The sequence below is a fragment of the Mugil cephalus genome, chromosome 5 (assembly GCF_022458985.1).
Source record: "Mugil cephalus isolate CIBA_MC_2020 chromosome 5, CIBA_Mcephalus_1.1, whole genome shotgun sequence".
Lineage (NCBI taxonomy): Eukaryota > Metazoa > Chordata > Actinopteri > Mugiliformes > Mugilidae > Mugil > Mugil cephalus.
This window is the reverse complement of record NC_061774.1, coordinates 22,828,933-22,849,291: the sequence shown is the minus strand read 5'-3', so window position 1 is coordinate 22,849,291 and position 20,359 is coordinate 22,828,933. Positions and strand designations below refer to the sequence as shown.

The following is a 20,359-nucleotide window of genomic DNA, read 5'->3' as shown; positions in this document are numbered from 1 at the left end:
TTTGCCAAAGGAGAATCAGGCGCATCGGAAGTGATGACAGGTGTTTTCATAATGTGGCATATTGCACTACTTCAGCTACAATATTCGCTCGTACGACGCTGTCCTTTTATTCAGAAATTTCGAATATTGCAGATCGGCATCATTCATGTCTAAAATGAGGCTCACTTTTCAAATTAAGTTAGGCGAATTTCAAACTAGATAAAAGGATATTGAAATAAAACAAAAATACAGGTAGCTTCCTTTCAGAAAAAAAAATCCCCTCTACAATTCACCCTCAGAAGACCCACGTCCATTATCTGATGAGTCACAACTGTTTTGGAGGCACGAGGACGGGAGAACTACACAATATCAGGAAGGTGGTCAAAATGTTATGCCTAATTGGTGTGTTGTTGCATGGCTTTATGTAAATACACACGACACACTAGTGGCATTTAAAATTAATGACTGCTGCAATCAATAGTTGAAGTCCGTGCTTTAACATTAGCTGGAGCATGTCATCCCTCCGTATAGCATCCCCTCTCCTCCTCTTTCCCGCAGACACATCGTTGTCGTTTTTAGTTAATTAGCAGATTCGACAGAGAATGTGGAACCCTTCTGGAGACACAGTCAGTTGCTCCAGTGCTCCCCAGCTCCACAACGCAATCTGTTTCCATCGACAGAGAGCAGCGTTCTGTGATTTTACCAACTGAATCTGTCAGTCCAATAATACTTTTTGGAAATGCTAAACACAAGTTAACTCCGTTAATACACATTCCTCTTCTTGTTCTTATTTACACAACTACACCCCTGGCACCGCATTGTGGGCGGTAACTGCGACTGATAGCCTGAAACAAGTCATGGATGTGATGGAGTAGCAGGCAGGGAAGATGGTGTTTGTCTGTTTTTTTTTTTTGTCCTCTGGGTCCCACAACAGTGGAAAAATGTCCACGTGTGACGAATGAAGCCGAAACATGTGGAGCTCCCCCTGGTGCCTGGCTGCAGTATAGGTCATAAGCTCCACCTCCTCCATGTTAGTGGATGGGCCAAACTAAAACATTAAGCAGACGTCAATTTTTTGTCATGGTTTATTTCGTTTTACGTGAATACAATACTGATGTATGTTCAAGTTTCCATTTGTGTGACACATTACGATGATTGACAGTTTCCATGCCAATCACTTTATATTTATTTGTAATTTGTGTAGCAAGAAAAGAGTGCAGTGTTAATCAAACAAAAACTCTCCTCTCATGGGCTGTACTGCACTTACTCTGGTTCCAAATTCTCAAGATGGTGCTGCCGGTATCCCCGGGACACTAGTGTCAGTTTAGCCAATGCAAGGAAGCAGGGATGTGTTGTTCATATTTATATACAGTCTATCGTCGAGAGGAAGTGTAGGTGGGTCATTGATGGACTCAAATGCATCAGTGTGGCCAATGCAAGGAAGTGGAAACACTGGTTTGAAGGTAAAGCTTAAAATTAAGATTGTGCTTAGGATGGGTAAGGGGCTAGAGAAATCCTCGCAAAGATACAAACACAGGTTTTGTGTCCTCATGTGTTTTCCATTGCAGAGCTACGGCAGGACTTCAAGCTGTGAGAACTAGAGACCGGAAATCAGTTATATGCTGTATCAAAATAGAATTCCTGCCCTGGAATGAAACGCTAAGTAAATGCCAGGCTAGGGTTGTCTCTCAGGCTGTCTGTTTTAGATTTCTGTTGAATTTTGTAATCTATCATGTCTTTGTATTTCAGTTATTTTGACACCATGTCCTTGGGTTCCCACCTTTGTGATTGCCTGCTCTGCCCTGATTGGTTTCACCTGTGCCTGATTGGTTCCTTGAGAGTGTATATATAGATTTGTCTCTCTCTGTGTTCACTTTAGGTTGTGTGCTTGCGGTTCTTTCTTGAGTTGCCCTTTCTACCTCTTTGTGTAAGGCTCTCCCAATTTATCCTGCTTCCTATGTCTTTGGAGACTTGTAGAATGACATGACACACCTGAGCTTAAAACTGCATGACACAAGAATCTGTTTAATCTGCTCAAGAATGTAAAAAAACAATACTATGATTTTCTTTGTGCCATAATACCAATGACACACATGCTAATTGAGGACAATATATTCATTATTCCTGATGCTTCATTCAAGAAAGCACATTGTTATGCTGGGACTAGTTTGAGGGCTCATGTATTTGGACAGTGTGGAGGGCAGGGTATAAAGGATGTAAATCCCTGGTCCCGCAGTTTCTTTGGTAATCAAGGACAAAGTAGTGGAGAACATAAACACCTCTAGTTGTTAACCTCAGCCCCTAAATATTAGTGTATGGAAGTGGACCTCACACATTCAATGCAATTGCTTATATTGTCATTTGTCATGTCGCATTGATTCTTACGCTGTGAGACACGAGTTGCTGTCACTCACTGTAAAACTTCACAAACATTTCTTTTGTGCTGTGAAACAGAGTTGCATTACATTCATACACATCACCTTTGGTGTTCCTGGGCACCCAGAAACCCTGCATCTTCCCCTAATGTCACACATTGTCGGCCAGTGTGATGTATTGTCCAAGGGGGCATCCTGACTTGGAATGGGAGTCGCGGTTCTCTGCATTTTCCTTTTTCTCATCATAAGTCACCCATAGATCTTGTAGGCTGACAACTGTTGTCGCTGAAATAGAGCCATTTCTTTTATTTATTTATTTATTTTCTTTGAAAACCCTGTTTTACTGTCCTGCTCAAACCGTTGAACCAAACTGGATCTCCCTAACATGCTGATCATGTTCCGTTCTCCCATAGAACAACCTTATGTCCATTGTTCTGCTAGTTTAGAGAAGCCAAATTCAGTAGAAATAAAAAAGCTATTGCATTTATTGTTAATTTTGTGCACAAATACATGAAATAATTTATGATTAGATTCAATCAAATGCGCTGTTTGCAAAGTTTCCTTCAAGAAGTATCACTTGTTGCACAATGTTGCTGTGAGGTGACGAAAAGAAAAACTGAATTTCTTAGCATGCAAAATAAAAAAAAAAAACTTTAAAGCTGACAACTTCTCTCTTCCCTCTCTTTTTATTTAGTTTGTCATTTTAAATATGAGTAGTAGGGCTACTGTTGAAGTTAAAACTTTCTTCTCACCGTGTACTCGAAAAGGATGGATTCAATTCTTCATTTGCTGCCCATCGAAATGCTAAACAATATAAAATCTTAGATCGTCTAAGATAGGAAGGTTTGACACGCTGACATGAGGACAGTTACCTAACCCAGTCTCTCAGTTAATGTGCATTTTGTTGTGTTGAATATCATTTAATATCAAAATGAACAGTGATGAAGTGCTGCAAAATATCCATGAGACAGAGACCACCAGACCCACAAACACCATTGATAACACAACGTTGGTCCCACTTAGATCAGGTAGCTCATTCTGGCTTCCTCAGAAAATGGCAGTGGTGCCACAATGTAACACGAACAAGAGGAAGAGATTCTAGCGCAAACACATTCTTTAATTGCGTGGTCAAATGATGGTGGACGATTGATTTAAGAGAGTACAGTATGTTTTAACTTTTATCTTTAATCTTACACTATTGACAATCATGTGCAATCAGAGGAAATTATTAATCATCTGGTCCCTGGTTCCATATGTTTACCATGATTGGTTTTGTGATTCACACTCAAATTATGCATTGTCTTTAAAACGCTCTGAGGCACATGAAGAAATGATAATCTTTTGCATTAATGATAGAAATGCAAATCAAAAGCCCTGTCTGTCAATCAAGTCCCATTGGAGTGTTGCACCACAAGGCATACGTCTCTCTTTGTAGCGTTTGTTACATTGTAGCATCCAGGTTTCTGTGATGGCAGTGTGCCACTAATTATTTAGCGAATAGATGAAAACTGCATACAGATGTAGCCTTTCAGTGTTTATCTGCAGCAACGTGAGGCTGATGACTTGTGACACCACAGCTTAAGTCTTCATCATTGGCTCTAATGAAGCTGTTCATTCAACATCAGGCCCAATCAGCTTTATGCTAGCAGGTTAAATAGTGTGCACATTAACGGCAACTTAAGTATGCTGAGGAGATACTGAGGGCTTTATTAGATGGACGGTAGCATTGTGACCAGGCAACTGCTTTGTTGTTGGCATGTGTTGTTAGTGTTGCACCTGCACCAATCTGTCAGAGTTCATCAAAATGTTCTTCTTTACTTGGACAGTTTGAATTATTGGTTGGTATACATTACAACTGGTCAATGCAAATTGGACAGTGGAGGACATGGTATCCAGTATGTACAACTCTTAATAGGATTATAGGAATGGGAGCAAAATTATTCTGCAGACATGCTAGTAAGTGATTTGGTACTTTTTCTAAGCACATGGTCAGTTAATGTTGCTCCTTCCTGGAGCAACTCTGGATGTAAAGCCACCAGGAGGCAAAAAAAAAAAAAAAGACGACAGAGGAATCATACCAAATTTGGTACTGCTGCATATGGTACATGTAACAGTTTAGTGTCGTTTTATGGCAGAAAAGTGGAGGACTCAACACAATTAGGATTATCCTTAAGTATTTTGTCAAGGCTGTCTAATTTCAGGGCACTCCATGCCGTCCTAACCCTAGGATGATTAAGGAAAAAGTCAAGTCCATTGTTTGTTTTGCTTCTGGGTAGACATTTTTAAAACAGTGGGTATTGTGACTTCTGATCATTTAAGCTGTGAAATGTTAGTCATGTGAAAATGGACATTAACTATTGATTGTAGCCTGGAAGAAACGAGTAATCAAGGTGAATAAAAGGGGAAAATATGCTGCTTGGAAATGTAAATCTTGAATACTGCATTCAGTCCTTGGTACTATTATTTTATTCCTACCATTAGCAGCCTAGTTTCAGTTGGTGCACGTTTGTCCTGAATGTTGGAAATCAGATTCTGAACACAGCTGAGACCTACCAGCAGACTGGCGCAGATGAAGCATGCTGGGCCTGTAACCTAGGGGTCAATGAATGAGGAAAAAATCCTATGCTAGTTGTAAATGTGGTCAAATGTCAGGTTTCCAGGTCAAATGAGCTGTTAAGACACCCACTGTTGTTAAGTGTCTTAAACGCACCAGCCGTCTTCCGCTTTCCCTGCTGTGGTGTACACATTGTTGTGTAATGAGCAGCTGATGATACTGACTTGACTGGTTTCAGTGAAAATCATTTGGTCTTTTCTGCATAATTAAGGGTGCATTGAGTGACCAGTGGTAGCCTCAGGTGGGCGGGTCTCAACATCCGACACGGCCCCCTCATGTCCATAATTGGAATATCTGCGTGTGGGCGAAGTAAAGCTCATCCAACATGGCGACCCAGCCACTTCAGGCTTCATTTTCGAGGTTCAAAATCCAATGGGTGACATCACAATGGGTTTGTCCATAGTATATACAGTCCGTGCCCTCAACCCACAGTATCCAAAGGCCCCCACCACAGAACACCCTCAGAGGGCCCATGTATAATTCTCTTATGATGATAATGATGATGGTCTTTAATTAAATCTAATTTTATTTATCTTTCTTGTGGTTTCAAGAGTGTTTTCTTTTATTTAGCAACAAAGCTACGGTGACAAAGTAATTTCTAAGATTCTCTGAGGTGTGTTGTCACTCAGAGCAGAGTGGCGCAGCGGAAGCGTGCTGGGCCCATAACCCAGAGGTCGATGGATTGAAACCATCCTCTGCTGAGTGTCTGTTTTTTTTTTTTCCACCGGCACAGCTGAATGCATTTAATCCCTCCCTGTAACTTCTGTTGGTTTTCAGAGAGTAGCTTAACTGTGTCTGAGACATCAACCAATCTAAAATGCTCTCTACCTATAGTAACATGCTGCACCACTAATTCCAGCAAGTTTTCTTTTGTGCATAAAGCTTTTCTTTATGTGATTCAAAACTCAACAAAATATACCTATAAATTCAGAAATGTACATTTTCTTTTGCAAAACACATCGACACAGCTGGAGTGAAAGAGCCAAAACAATGATGGCTCGTGGTGACATAATGTATCATCCTACCTGTAGCCGTTTTAACTGGAACCGACAAGAGATATGAGGTTATATCAGAGAGATAAACAACACTTAACACCCACGCGCCGGCTTAAAGGTGCAGGAGACGGTCACTCTGGAAAAATAAAACACACATATCTACAAAGAGCGCACACTGAAAAGCATAAATGCGCACAGAAACAAATCATTAAAAGACATTCATCGTGTTTGCATATATACATACATTACGTCGCATCCCATGTCTCCTGTCGCTCATTCAAAGCTCTACACCAGCAGGGCACATTCGAATGAAATTACTTATCACTGACTCACAACAGCAGCTCTACACAGATTGGGAGCATCTGGTGGAGCATCCTTTGTACTCTGTGATGGCTTGGATACAATGCCACAAGCACTTGGTGTTTTTGGGTCCTGGAAGAAACTTTAAAATTTCTGACCCTGGGCACGCTTTGCTTCTCTAATGGCACAGTTGACAAGGGCTGTCGCTTTTCTGTTCTGAGTGCCACCATGTCACTAGATTTCAAAGCAGCGCCCAGAGCCTTCAGTGTTTTACTCTGCTACCAAAGTACAAGATGTTCAAGCAAGTGAAAGTGCGGAAAAAACTGAAATCATCGCATGCACCACTGTTTAAACATATGGATCCTTAAATCACCTTTAATCTTTAAAAGGGGTTTTGGACTATTTTGCATCCGTCAGATTTGACGTTCAACAGCGAAGTAGAGGCATCGACATCGATGCATGTCAAAAGTTATTTTAAGAAGGAAGTTGTTGGGCATGTAGACACAGATGTTCTGTTTAGTCTCCGTGTAAATAGTAAAACATGACGCAAGTCTTTTTGCCTCCAAGATCACAAAAAATACAGAGATCATGATCAATAAATCATGTTATATGGCAGTGGTGGGATTAGAACCCACACCTCCTGAGAGACTGGAGCCTTAGTCCAGCGCCTTAGACCGCTCGGCCACACTACCTTGTACATGCTGTCTTAATACTTGATAACACATGGAATACTACACATTATATGTGCAATAAAAATAGAATAAAGGGAAGTCCACTAATTGCAGAACCAGAGGGGTAGCAGTTCAATTCCCATTACTTCATGTAGACTTACTGACTACGGAATGACAGTTACATAGCCTGGAAAGAACACAAAAGTATCAACTAATTTTTAAGCATTACTTTGAGACAGGATGCAGTTTTTATACGTGCAAAGGGCATATCTTAGTCAAATATAACACAGGCTTCCAGTCCACTACTACTGGAAGCTGCTGAAAAGACACATATCGCCACCTAGTGTGGAGGAGGACATGTTCCCATCAGTTATTCGATTTTCTCCGTTGCACGTAAACTGGGATAAGGACCGCATTCAGAAAGTCAAATTTCCAGCCTAGCTAGATTAAGCTGTGCATATAAACGCGTTGAGTGACCCAAAATAAGAACAAGAGAAAGCGAAGATGAAAGATGATAGAACTCACAGACTTGGTGAGCATTATCAGTCTTTTGTGAATACTGAAATTTTCCCATTACAGTACAACATAGTCATTTGATGTATTGGTATTTTAGAACAAATATATAAGCAGTAATCAGTGAGCCTCTAAAATCCCCAGTTTCCACCCCCAAAAATTCATGGTAGCACACATTTTAGTGTCCATTCAAATCAGTTAACAAGGAAATGTTCCACATATCAATTCATCAAATGAGACAAGAGTTGTCGTTGTCGTCATCCTCACATTTTGTATTCTTCTCACTATATGCACTGCCTCCCCTGACAGACATAAGACAGCGCTGAATAAATGACGATCGAATCCCGGCACTCTGCACTTGCCAAAACAGGCTTCCGACGTGGCCGATTTACAGAGCCAGGACGCTAAATCCAACCTGACAAGAGCCACATCAAAGTTTTACAGCCTTGTAAGCGATCTGCTGCTGCACAGGGTATGTGTTTTATTGGACAGATTAAAATTGCATGGTTCACAGTGAAATATGGACACACACACACATACGCACGTCCTCTAATGTTTTAGGGTGAAAACTGCGGAGAGACGGACCCTCTTCTTCCTGTCATACGCTACACTACACCTTTCAGTCCACTGTCCTCTCCTCCAGTCCCCGTCATTTTCCTCCCTCGCTTTAATTACTGCCTTTCCTTACTAGATTTCTATTGAATTTCTGACATACAGTTAGTCCTCTTGGGAAGGAGCAGCAGCGCTGCCATAATTAACCAGTATTAGTTCGCTGGTGTGCAGACAAAAAGTGGGACGTCTACCATGGCTGGATCTGCAAACGGCTCGCTGGTTAATTATGCTGCACTGCTGGTCTCTCCCTCGAGGAACCATCCATAAAATTAAACTTACTCTTTCTGCTATTTTGGCTTGTATCTGAGAATCAAATAGAAAGCAACTCAGGGAGGGCAAATGAACTAAAATGCCATATGTATATTATGTCTGAATGTAAAGATGACGAGATTGAGCAACCTGCTTTTTTTTTTTTTTCACCATGTGGTATTTGACATGCAGATGGTAGCAATAACAAGACAAAAATGTGACACTAACAGCCTATTAAACTTGACATATTTTCTTTGCAAATTATACCACTAATAATAGTAATTGCACTAAAAGCTGCCGGCATGACACCATATGGACGTGAGAAACATGATTAATATCAGCATCAGTTAATCATATTGATAACAAGGATCTATTTAGGGGGTTGTTTTTTATTAACTTATTTATTTTGCCTAAAGTACACTACCCTTAAAGAACCTACTTCAAGAAGACCAATGGATAAGCTTAGCTAGGCTTCGTAAGAAAAGGATTTCAGGTTTTAAGTTATATCTGAAGTAATTGATCCTATAGCGAATTAGTGGTATGCCGGGATCCAATAAAACCAGCTTATGGGTGTGTTTGTTTTTTGTTTTTGTTTTTTTGTTGTCCCCAAGAAGCAAATCTGGTTATGCATGGCTTGGGTCTAATGTGAATGGTCTGAAGCTAGGAGACAATGGTTGACATGCCATAGTATCCTGGTTCCTTTTACCGCTGGCGTACCAGGGTTTCTCAAAACAAAGATAAGTCTATAGACCACACAGAGTGCAATGAAAACCTTTGGTGACCTTTTAGGAATCACTGACTCATTCAAATGATTCTCTTGGTTCAAGTGAAATTAATTCCTGACTTCGCTGCCTCTTAATTTTGTTGTCCTCTGGTAGAAAGTGTAGGTGTATTAAAAGGCTGCATGTGGTGAGGGGTTACTGTGGATAGAATATGTTGTAATTACCCATCTTGGTTATTGCACCACGCTGTGTACATTTCTCAAAACACTGTACAGCCGTTTAGAGGTTTTGTTAATATCTGTTCTGGGGAATCCGATTATTAGTGCCTAGCATAAAGAAAAGGTATGAACAGCCCCCTGGATGGATTTAAATTTGAGAGATCCAATCACTGACCACATTTGGAGGTGATGTGGACTGCATGTATTCGCATGTGATCTGATACAGTAGCTGTTAAAATATTCTACTGCACTCCAGATGATGTCTGTTTTCATTTGCATACACAAAACTGAGATCAAATCAGGCGAGGGCACATGTTAATGTCAGGTGTGAACGGTCATATCTAAAGCGTGTCACTTGTAATGCAATGCAAGGTCTAAACTGGGCTTTGCTCTCTCTCTGACACAGATGAACACATCTGATGCCAGTATCAGAAAACATGCCACTCACTGAAGACTGTCTTCAGTAGCCTCAGTGACAAAAGCACTGTGTTAAGTTCATTCCCTATCTTACAGGATGTGAAGGATAAAATTGCAAAGTCTCTCATGCGTTATCTGTAAACTGTCTGTTGGTCAAGATTTTTAGGAATAGACCAATATTTTCAATGATCTGGGGGATATTCTTCTAGGAGCCCAAAAGTAGAAGTTCCCTCTGGTTGTAGTGTGGTTCAGTTAATGTTTCGCAAAAATATAAGCTTAGAAGGAAATTCAAAAACTGTGATAGTAATAGGACGTGTCCTTCAGCAGATGATTCTTTTTCTTCATCTCTCACTACTGAAGGTGAGCGCTGCAACACTACGAGTTATGTTGCATTTTGAAAAAGAAGTGTCCCTAAGACAGGAAATATCCTCCCTAAAAAATGTGTTATGTTAACTTTTCAAACCTGTGAGAAATTAAGAAACGGCACAGGCGTCTTGAAAGCAACTCTGGTGATGAAACACTGAATGTTCTCATGAAATGCTCTTAAGGCTACTGGTAGGTGTCAGATCCCGGCAAATCTTTTATTGACATGGTTAAAACTATTCTTTTCTAGTGCTCGGAGCTCCCACTGACTGCATCACAGCTGAAAGGATGCACAAACTATTGGGCTTTTGACTGTTACTATCGATAAGTTATCAATTCGCAGAATCCATTTAAAGCTGCTTATTGTAATTGAAACTGTGGGAAAGCAGAGATTAGATGGCTGGCAGTTTAACCTGCTAGTGCACAGTCTCAGCCTTGTTCTGCAGCACAGATATGGGGATCACTGGACCAACAATCCCTGGCCTGGCTTGGATTGGTGTCTCATGATCTCAAAAGTGTTTTGTTTTCATGAAAATGAGATTTAACAGAATTTAGCATGGAAGTTACAAACATGCAGGCAAATATTGGCCAGCAAACATTTAATTTTTTTGTCCTTTTTTTATGCAAAGCTTTAACCTGGTGCTGTTTCATTGTTTCGCACTGAATTGTAGTCTTAGACAAGGGTCTTTAGGGACTACGGCATCAGTAAGCAACAGTCTGCGATGCCAAAGGCCAATGTGTGATAAAAACATGTGAGATGAATGTAAATGCCAGGATGCAGTATGCATTTCAACAGTTTCCCGATGCTTTTATCAGATCAGGCAGGAAAAGGCAATCTAAACATGCACCAATACAAAGTAGCTCACATGAGGGATCATGGCCCCGTCTCAGTCTCACATCACAGTGGTACACATAAAAGGATTAGTTGTTCGCATGGGAAGATGAATCAGATTAGAAGGGAGGCAAGCGAACAGGGCCTGACTGTTGATCAGGGCTTATTGGCTCTGCTGTATTGTACACACTCTCTTTATCTCTGGGTTTATTTATTGTATAGTCTTTAGCCGCTATGTGGTTTGCGTCTTTTGTCCACATATTCTCTCAGTCAACAACAACTTCACATTTCTAGGTTTTGGCCATCAGCCCAATGTCCAAATTAGTTGTTGATGCTTTCTGGGAATTTGAGTCTTCCGTTTAGCTTGACCTTCACTCACCAGTCAGAGCCAGTCGACACTCTCAGCTGGGGTTGCAGCTTCACTGCTGGTTTGACAGAAGCTATGGTCTGCCCTGCTGGGAGGGGGTTCTTGTTGTGGGTCATGGCTCTGCAGTTGGTGTCTGCAGCAGCCTCCAGCAATTGTCGCTGTGCCAGTCAAAGAGGAAACCGTATTTCCTGCCTTTTAAAACACTGGACTCTGATGGGAATTTGTATTAACATGAACTTTGCAACTTCTGCAATATTTTGTTTATTAGGAAAAAGCTGTGGTACGTATACCTATGTACCATATACGAATACAGTTTGTTTGGGGGGTTCATTCCATTTTAGTCTCCACCACAAAAACAATGATTCATCAGGCTAATGGTGCATGTGAGCCTGGGATAGCCAGACTTGGTTCTAATCAGAATATGAGTCTAGTGCACTCCATTTGGATTTAATTATGGGCAGTGCTTCTACCAATACAGAGATTAAAAGAAAAAATGCATGCAATAGGATAGTCCAGCAACCAATCAGAGCCTTTTTTTTCTCAATAAATTCAATTTAACAGCATTATTAATCAAATGTGTGTTTGATCTTGAATTGAATACTGTTACTATTGTTGATCGATCACAACAAAAAGACCACTCAAATTATATGACTGGCACAGCAGCGCTGTGGTTTCAGACCAAAGTTCGAACCAGACAAGATATGTGCATAATGAATTTGGTCTGTCTTCCAAGCTAAACTGTTGCACATATTGTATGCTAACAAAACATTAGTAATACTGTGTTTTGCATGGACTGTAAATAAAGATGGGCAATGGAACTATTCTTCAAAACTGAAGCCAAAGGGAGTAGAGCTCCCCTGGCGGCTGGCTGCAGTATAGTTCATAAGCTCCACCTCTTTCATTTTCAAGGATGGTGTGTGTTATTTTAGGTAGTTAATATAATGCTAATGCATCCTCTGTTGTTCACTTTTTTAATAAATGTGTTTTTACTTGCTTACTTGACACTACAGAAATAATATGTGACATCATGATGAGTGCCAACTGCTGCATGAAGCATTCCTGTAGAGCCCTGAGGTTTGGAAAAAAAAAATTAAAATTACAAAAGTACAAACATTTCTTTGTAATTGGTGGAGGTAGAGCAGATTTCAGCATTAATTAAATGAAAATGCAAATTAGTCTGTCAGAAATGTGGACAGGTCATTGATAACGTGGTTCCACGTTTAGATTGCACTGCACAGACTCTGGTTCCAAACTCGCAAGATCCTCACGTAAACTGGCATTAGTTTGGCCAATGCAAGTAGGTGGGGATTCAATTTTCATATCTATATACAGTCTGTGGTTTAAAGACAACTCTACTGCAGCCAATTGAGTTATCCATCAACCATATTCCTTAAAAATGCACTGGAAATAAGTTTCCCAGAATGCTTAAATGAGTCTACATTAATTTGAAAAGCTTTAAGCGTTAACTTGTCACTAGAATAACAGTAGAAAAATAGTACAATAAAATTCATATAGACCTCTAGGGCTGTGATGATTCCATACATATGGTTCTAAATAATCTCATCAACACCTTTTTTCTGCATGTACACATTAAGTGACTACCCCAGGTTGTATAAACAAGACAATAAATGGAGTAACAGGAACGTTTTGTCAGACTGCATACTACATTTAACTTGTTGCTACCTTTTCCCACAGCATTCTACAAGTTCCTAACCCCTGGTTGAACCCCTGCTTTCATCTATCTCTGAGTTTCCATGATATGTTCGAAAACAGTCATCTCGTGTCCAACAGAAAACCTGGTGAACTGTAGAGGTCAGCCTCTAGATTCACATCCACAAACCCTCACACTCTTTACGTCCGAGGTGGAATTGGACTGCCTATTCTCATCTTATTTGACCCCATCACTGTAAATATCTCCTGCAAGGAAAACACAACATCGTACAACGACTTTGACCACCCATTACAAGAGCACTTTGCTTTTCTTGTGGATGCACACTTACGTGACTTAGGGGTGAAAACCTTGCTTTAAAGCTCAGCTGTCCTGCCACACCAGATCAAATCCCTTCAAGATAGAGCAAAAGAGAGCTGCTCCTGCATGCAGTGTGTCAATGTGTATCTTCTCTTCACACGTGGGTTTGTGGATGCCTGACTTATGGCTGATTAGGGGTATAGGGAGAGGGAGATGCTCACCTTTCAGCCCAAGAGAAGGACAACAAACAGGATAGAGCTTTTCTCGTCAAGTCACATTTAAATGTAAATTGCTTTAAACAAATCGGCTCATTATAATGAAATTTACACATGCGGCAGGAAAGAAACACATTACACATTTATAAAATGGGTTGAGATTAGAAAATTGGGAGAAAGGAACTTGTATGAGCATAAAGCAAACAGTAGAACCGACTTAAAATTTGCATGCGATATATAACAAATCATAAAAGCTGATGGAAATGTAATTGGTTTTGCAGGTATTTGGTTATAAATAATAAACTGAGCCAACTGCTTCATAAACAGGTTTATCCATTCAGTCAGTCCTTCTTTGTAACATCTCTGGTGATTCCCAGGTACATTCGTTATGTTGATAAGACAATGGGAAGACTTTCATCCACCAAAGATGTTGTTTTTTGTTGTGACCCAAGCGTGGAATTTGTGAACAAGTCGTAAGTTGGAGCGTGTTGAGGCAAACCGCAACACTGCCTCAGTTTTACAATAGTGTTTGCCCTCCATTAATTACTGACCAAATAAAGAAAAATGACATCCATGAAATAATATCAACTCCAAAAGTGAGACTTTGATTGCTTTTATTTTACATTTCTAAGAAATAGAAGGCCAGAAAAAGAAAAAAAAGGGGGATATTGGTACTGGTACTGGTTCCACTACGAAGCTCAAATGCTCTTATTATCTTTTGAATGCCCTACTTGAAACAAAAAGCCATTTATTAAAGATAGATGCTTGTGAGGCTGCATTAAGCGAAAATGTCAGGCTGAATTAAACGAGAATGTCAAAGTCGACGGGGTTCTGAGAATTCTGATTTGCAGACAGTATATGATTTATAGAGGAAAAAAGAAAAACTGGTGCACGCTTAAAAAAACATAAAATGTTGCATCTTTCCTGTGTGATGCATCTGAAGATTTACATTGCTCCTCTTATATATGTGAAGTTATTTATTATTGTCAATAGAGGAGTTGTGTAGGTGGAAGACAGATGTGGAGCCCAGTGGGTTGTTGCAGCGAATTAGTAGCAGTTCTTCTAGTGTTTGGAAAAACTTCAGTCCATTTTATTTCAACGTGCAAAATATGTAACTGAAATACAACAAAAGTACTACTACAATGCACACATTTCCACTCACTGGAAGAACGTTATCTGAAAAAATCCAACTTCATCAAACACTTAAGCGCATTTTGTTGTCCTAGATGTCAGTAAATGCACCATGCCAGAGATGGAAGTTTTGGTAGAGCTGAGTTTGCTGAGCGCTGAGTGAGATCTGCATATTAGAGGTGTCAAGCTGGTGATGTTTATGATGTTATCGTCAACTGTGGCCGACAGTAGCTCATGTTCAAGCTTCAGTAAACTTCTAGAAAAGCTTTTGACCAAACTTCCTTTGTGTGAGACGTTACAACATGTATTCAAGTCAAAAATATAGGCTTCATAGTTGCAAAATACTCCTTTTGTATTGTGTACTGAAGATTTTGTGGCTTGCTTGTTTCTTCAGTGACTGTTTTTCTTCAATGATGCTCCCATGTAACATAAGAAAAAAGGACTGTGTTTTTTCCTTTATTTAAAAACACTGTGGGTTTTTAGCCATCACATGGCGTAATATCTAAAGGATCTAGGCTTACAGTTGTATCAGTCTTCCAACCAAGTACATGTTTCTGTCATTTATTGTCCAGTGTATGTTTTGCTCATTATTTATTTAATACTAAACTGTTGTAAGACCAAACCAAAAGTAAAGAAAATGCATGCTAGCATGCCCCTAAAACTTTACTGTTAAAATGAGTATGATGCGTTTTTTTATTTTATCAAATTTTTTATGGATCTTGCAGGCATCATCAAAAAAGCTGTAGATCACAACACTCTCCTAGACAGCAATGTTTATTACCAGGAACCTCCGGCGAGATACCCCCCACTGTTGGTTAATTTCACTGTGCTCCAGCCGTTCATGCAGGCAGTGTTTTCAGACCCCAGAAAACTGAGAGCACCCATTTCCTGCCATGAGCCCTTCGCTGGAATCCTCAAAGATACAACAAATGAATTCAGCTGCCTGCTGCCGTTCAGCTGCTGGAGCATGCCTTACCTTCTAGCTTGCTGCCCCAAGCAACGGGTTGTGCTCCTTTCACCGTTTGAACTGCTGCTCAAAACACCTCCGCTGTCTCCACCATGGCCACCAGGCTCAGGGTTCTTTTCCCTGGAAGGAAGATTTGTCCAGAATTATGATATGAAAAGGTGCAGCTTAGCATCTGGCTCCACTTTTTTTTTTTTATTGTTATTGTACCAATTGATTGTCCAAACATATGTGGCAATAAAGACATTTCTGAATTTTTGCTTTTTTTTATTGTCAGTCATCTCCTTATTCTCTATTCCTATTATTTCGCTATTTCTTTATTTATTTTTTTTTAAACGGACTGAGGTCAAACATGTAGAGATGGATCACTGATTTGATCCGATTAACTCTACCATCACACAAAAGGACCACCTCTCCAGAATGCCACGCCCCATCAGAAAGGACAAAGAGGCTCACCCGTTGCAGTAAAAGGTGGAGAAAAATCACAGAGATGATAAAAGGAAGCTGCTCGTTTGCCTCTTTCTCCCCCTCTTGTGCCACGACAAGTCGTCACAGTGAGTGAGAACACATGATGCTGGAGGCATTTTCAACATCACGGCCAGAGCCAGCCCTTTCCTATCCTTTGAACTGTTGCAATATGAGCAGTCTTCACACGGCCGATGGTATTCCTGTCAACAGACCATCGACAGAAGTGTTGTTCCCACTTTCAGAGTACTGCTTGCTAGCAAAACAAAGCTTGTTATGTTGAATGGCGCCATATAACACTGGAGTTGAGTGAATGTCTACTCCCATAGTCCTGCTCATCTGTTTTCTTGCCTCTTAGCACATATTTGGAAGGAGAACCCTAGCATCCTGGTAGCCCAACAATGGCATTGTTTTAAATCATCACCAGTCACCAGGGACAAACTATCACACACATTATCACAGTTAAATTATGACATAAAGCAGAAGTGTATATGTCCACTTTCAGAGCAGCGTAACAAAGCTTGTTATGATGAATATAGTATTCAGATACTATGGGACGTAGCAGTCTTTCTGTTGATGGGGGCGGGGGTGTCCTCTTCCCTTAACTCTCCTGTAGTCCACAAGGTAACAACACAAACCAAAGAAAATAAATAAACTAAGGATTTAAGGGCAGAGGTACTGACATGTCTATTTAAAGACACATGTGAAAACAGAAGTTCTGAGCATGTGCTAGATGCTGCGGTGGCACTGGCAGTTTAGAGCACTTTACTGCCTCATGTTCCTCCATCTGAAAGAGATGTGGGCCAAGAAGTAAAACAGTCAGCAGCCCTCCACTCTCCTGTATACACGCCATGAGAACAGCAACAATGTATGCCCGTTTTGAACTTTCCACTTAAAGAGATAAACTTCATATGTCGCCCCTGCATCCTTTCATTCTCAAAGCAAGGTGCTGCAAAGCCTAGCATTTCTATGACACACATGCATCTTAATATGAGGCAAGCCTGTGAGTCAGCCTGGGCAAAATGTAGATATGATGAGATGTACCTCTACTGATCCCCCTGCAAGGCACATTCACGATGTGTATGCATTTATAGGATCAGCTCTATGTGTGTCTTCTTGCTGCTATCACAGTAATTGGCTTGGGGGCATCTTCCACCTTTATACAGATCATCCTACATTACTCCCCAAAGAACAGACGCAAACATGTAAAGTAAAGAGGTTGAAATAATGCATAGTAAATCATGGCTGGTAGAGAAAATTGGAAAGATGTTGTTATTGTTGCTGTTGTTAAACATTACCTGAAAACCACCGTCTTGAATGTGCAGCTATAACAGCCTCCACTCTTCACGGGTTCAGGCTCTCTGCCAGGTTTTTGGAAGCTGGCTGCAGTGATTTTCTCCCGTCCAGCCAAAAGAGATTAGTGAGATCAGTGGATAAAAGTCTTTCTTTACAGAAACGCACTTTGCTCTTTCTGGAATTATACCACTGAAACAGAATAGGAACCAACTTCTGTCAATGTTATTGGGAAGAAGAGTCCGTATGAAGATCATAAAATGAAACCTTGTCACTGAGAAAGTTTTTTTTATTTATTTATTCATGTGAAGCCATTCAGTGAATTTGCAGTCAGCTGTCCATAAGGTCATTTTTATAGAAGTTCATGCTCTTGATTCACTATTCACATCAGCCTTAAGGTCCATTCTATCCACAGTGTCAAAGTTATATAAAGATACTTCTAAAACTCAGTCAGTTTTTCTCTGTTCCTCCTTCAAGTTGTTTAAATGACCTTATTTCCCTCTAACAGCATCTAATCTAGTCTAAATCGACTCGGCTGCCTTTGAATAGACTTTAGACTATGTGAAATATCCAAACAGATACATTTGAGTCTCCATGCAGTTAAGACCAGATATACTGTACAGCCAGGGTGTTTTAGCATCTACTCCAAAGTCATTTGGTTCCTCTCTGTCCAATGCAGTATCTGGGAGAGGAACATCTGCTTACCACCCTGACAAACATTTGGAAACAAAGACTGACAATCTTCAAATGATGGGGAAGAATGCAAAGATACAGCATTTAGGATGTGAGTCGCATTTTGTACTATTCTTCATCATTCAAGTGCAGCTTTAAGTACTCATCATCCTGTATTCCCTATTTCATTGTTCACATTTTGTGCTCTGGCTTTTGTATGAGCCAAGTAAAAGAGCACAATGACACAAGTGTGAATGTCTGAAAATGCACTTTACCAATACCAATAGGTAGAAAGGCGATATATAAAAGCCATTTACTATTTACTTGAAATGCAACCCGTGTGGTTTCATTTAGCAGGGGCAGTTAAACAAGTGTATGAATGTGAGAGAATTTATGAGCACAAGCTGCCATACCTTTTCCTATATCATTTAGTTGTGCGCAACGTGGGTTGTGTTGTGTGTTCTAGCTGCTGCTTTAGACTGCCACAGCGACGTGATGGATGGCAACTGCCCCGAGCTCACGCTGACATTTTACTACGGTACTTCACACTGTCACTCTCCAACCTTACCGTGTGACATCAGAGCGCTTTATATTCACACTATGATGCGAGTTGGAAATGTGTGTGTGTGTGTGTGTGTGGACACAAGAGTTCGAGGACAGCTGTTATTTCCTGCCTGTCTCCTACCTGCATTTGTGTGTGTGTGTTTGAGAGTGTGTCATCACCAAGGCGCACCGCACTTGTCAGATATTTAACCCCAGAGCAAACGTGGAGAAGTCAAAGAGAGCTTGTCAGTGTGAAACTGCTTCCTTCTGCTTCTGGCTTTCACATGTAGCCTTCACAGCGCTGCTAAGGAGTGATGCTTAAAATGTAACCGCGGGCTGTTCAACGCTATGAAAGCGAGAGAGAGAAAATACAAAAAACGGAGATCGATGTTGCTCTGGGTGCATATGGCATTAATATGGTAAAATGGTTTGCTAGAGACTAGTGAGCTCTGTCAACAACACACATTATTGTTCTTGTGCATGGTTGAGGTTAGCTAGTACTATGGTTGCCTTCGGAGGTGCTTGTACCACAAGGTAAAGATAAGAGTAGCTTTTAAAACTACCTTGGACAAAAAAAGAAAGAAAAACATTTACTTCCTTCTTACTGTCTGTCGTCTCAGTTCTTACTCTGGGTTCATATTCAGGCTCTGCCCCTTTTTTTGTTTGTTTTTTATTGACTCCAGCCCATTAAATTAAATGCCTCTTACTTTTACTTTTTCAAACCCATTTGAGTGTCTGGACCTGGATTTTTTTCTGCGTTCTTCTTCATGATGTTTCTTCAGTATTGGAGGGAGTAGCTGAAACGTCTAAAAGAGTGGTGCTGCTAGGCAACTGTAGTAGAAGTCCCCGAGCCTAATGGTGCACTACACTGCGGGCAATGTAAGCTATAACTCCATAAGGGTCACCAGTGACATTGTCTGGTATATATGACTATAAAGAATCTTGAATCTTGAACCTTGGGGTCATCAGGTGCACCATCGGTAGAAACAATAAAACCACTTCAGAAAAACTGAATAACATTGACCATCTTGTGACGATATAATGTTCTGCTGGGAAACTTTTGGACCTGGCATTCATGTGGATGTTGCTTAGACATGTACCTAGACCTAGACATGTACCTAGACCAGACGAGACTCCCCCACCCCATAGTACTGCATAGTACACTCCTATGTACTATGCACTATATAACAATGCAGCATCATAACCAGTAGTGAAATTCCATTATACAAAGTTATACAAAACAGAAAACAGAATAAATAACAGAGTAAAAGCAGAATGGTGTATGTGCATGTGAGTGTGTGTGTGAGGCAGTTCAGCAGTTCAGTTGAGGCCCGATGGTTAAAACTGTCTCTGAACCTGTTGCTTTGAGTTCAGGTGCTCAAGAACCACCTGCCAGGTGGCAGAAGTGTGAACAGTCTGTTGCTGGGGTCAGAGAGGATCTGCTGTGCCATCCTCCTGTAGCGCTGATTGTAAATGTCCTGGATGGCTGACATCTCTGACCTGGTGATGTGCTGGAGTGATCTTACCACCCTCTGAGAGCGGTACAGCAGCTTTACCAGGGCTTGATGTTCCCAGCCAGGTGCACTCTGTGACGCACATGTAAAAGAGTATCCTGGTGTCCGTGGAGAACCTTGAGGTTACTGGCTTTGCACCATGATTTCACTACATTCACATCTTTTCTATAGGCTGTCTCATCACCTGACCTCAGGTTCAGTGCAAAGGAGTTGGTGCAGCTGATCTGCACCATCTGTGGTCTGTTCATTAGGAAGTTCCTGCCCTTTATGATGAATTTGAGTGTGACTATATAGTTAAACGCAGAGCTAAAGTTGATGAATAGTATTTGCAAGTATGCATTCCTGTGTTCCGGGTGGGAGAGGGCT

The 20,359-nt window shown here is 40.7% G+C and overlaps 1 non-coding gene across 1 annotated transcript; it reads right to left on the bottom strand.

The window, feature by feature from the left end:
• Positions 1-6,873: 6,873 nt before the first annotated feature.
• On the bottom strand, positions 6,874-6,955 carry trnal-aag. The gene has a single exon. It is a non-coding gene; the product is annotated as a tRNA-Leu (tRNA).
• Between the last annotated feature and the right edge of the window lie 13,404 nt (positions 6,956-20,359).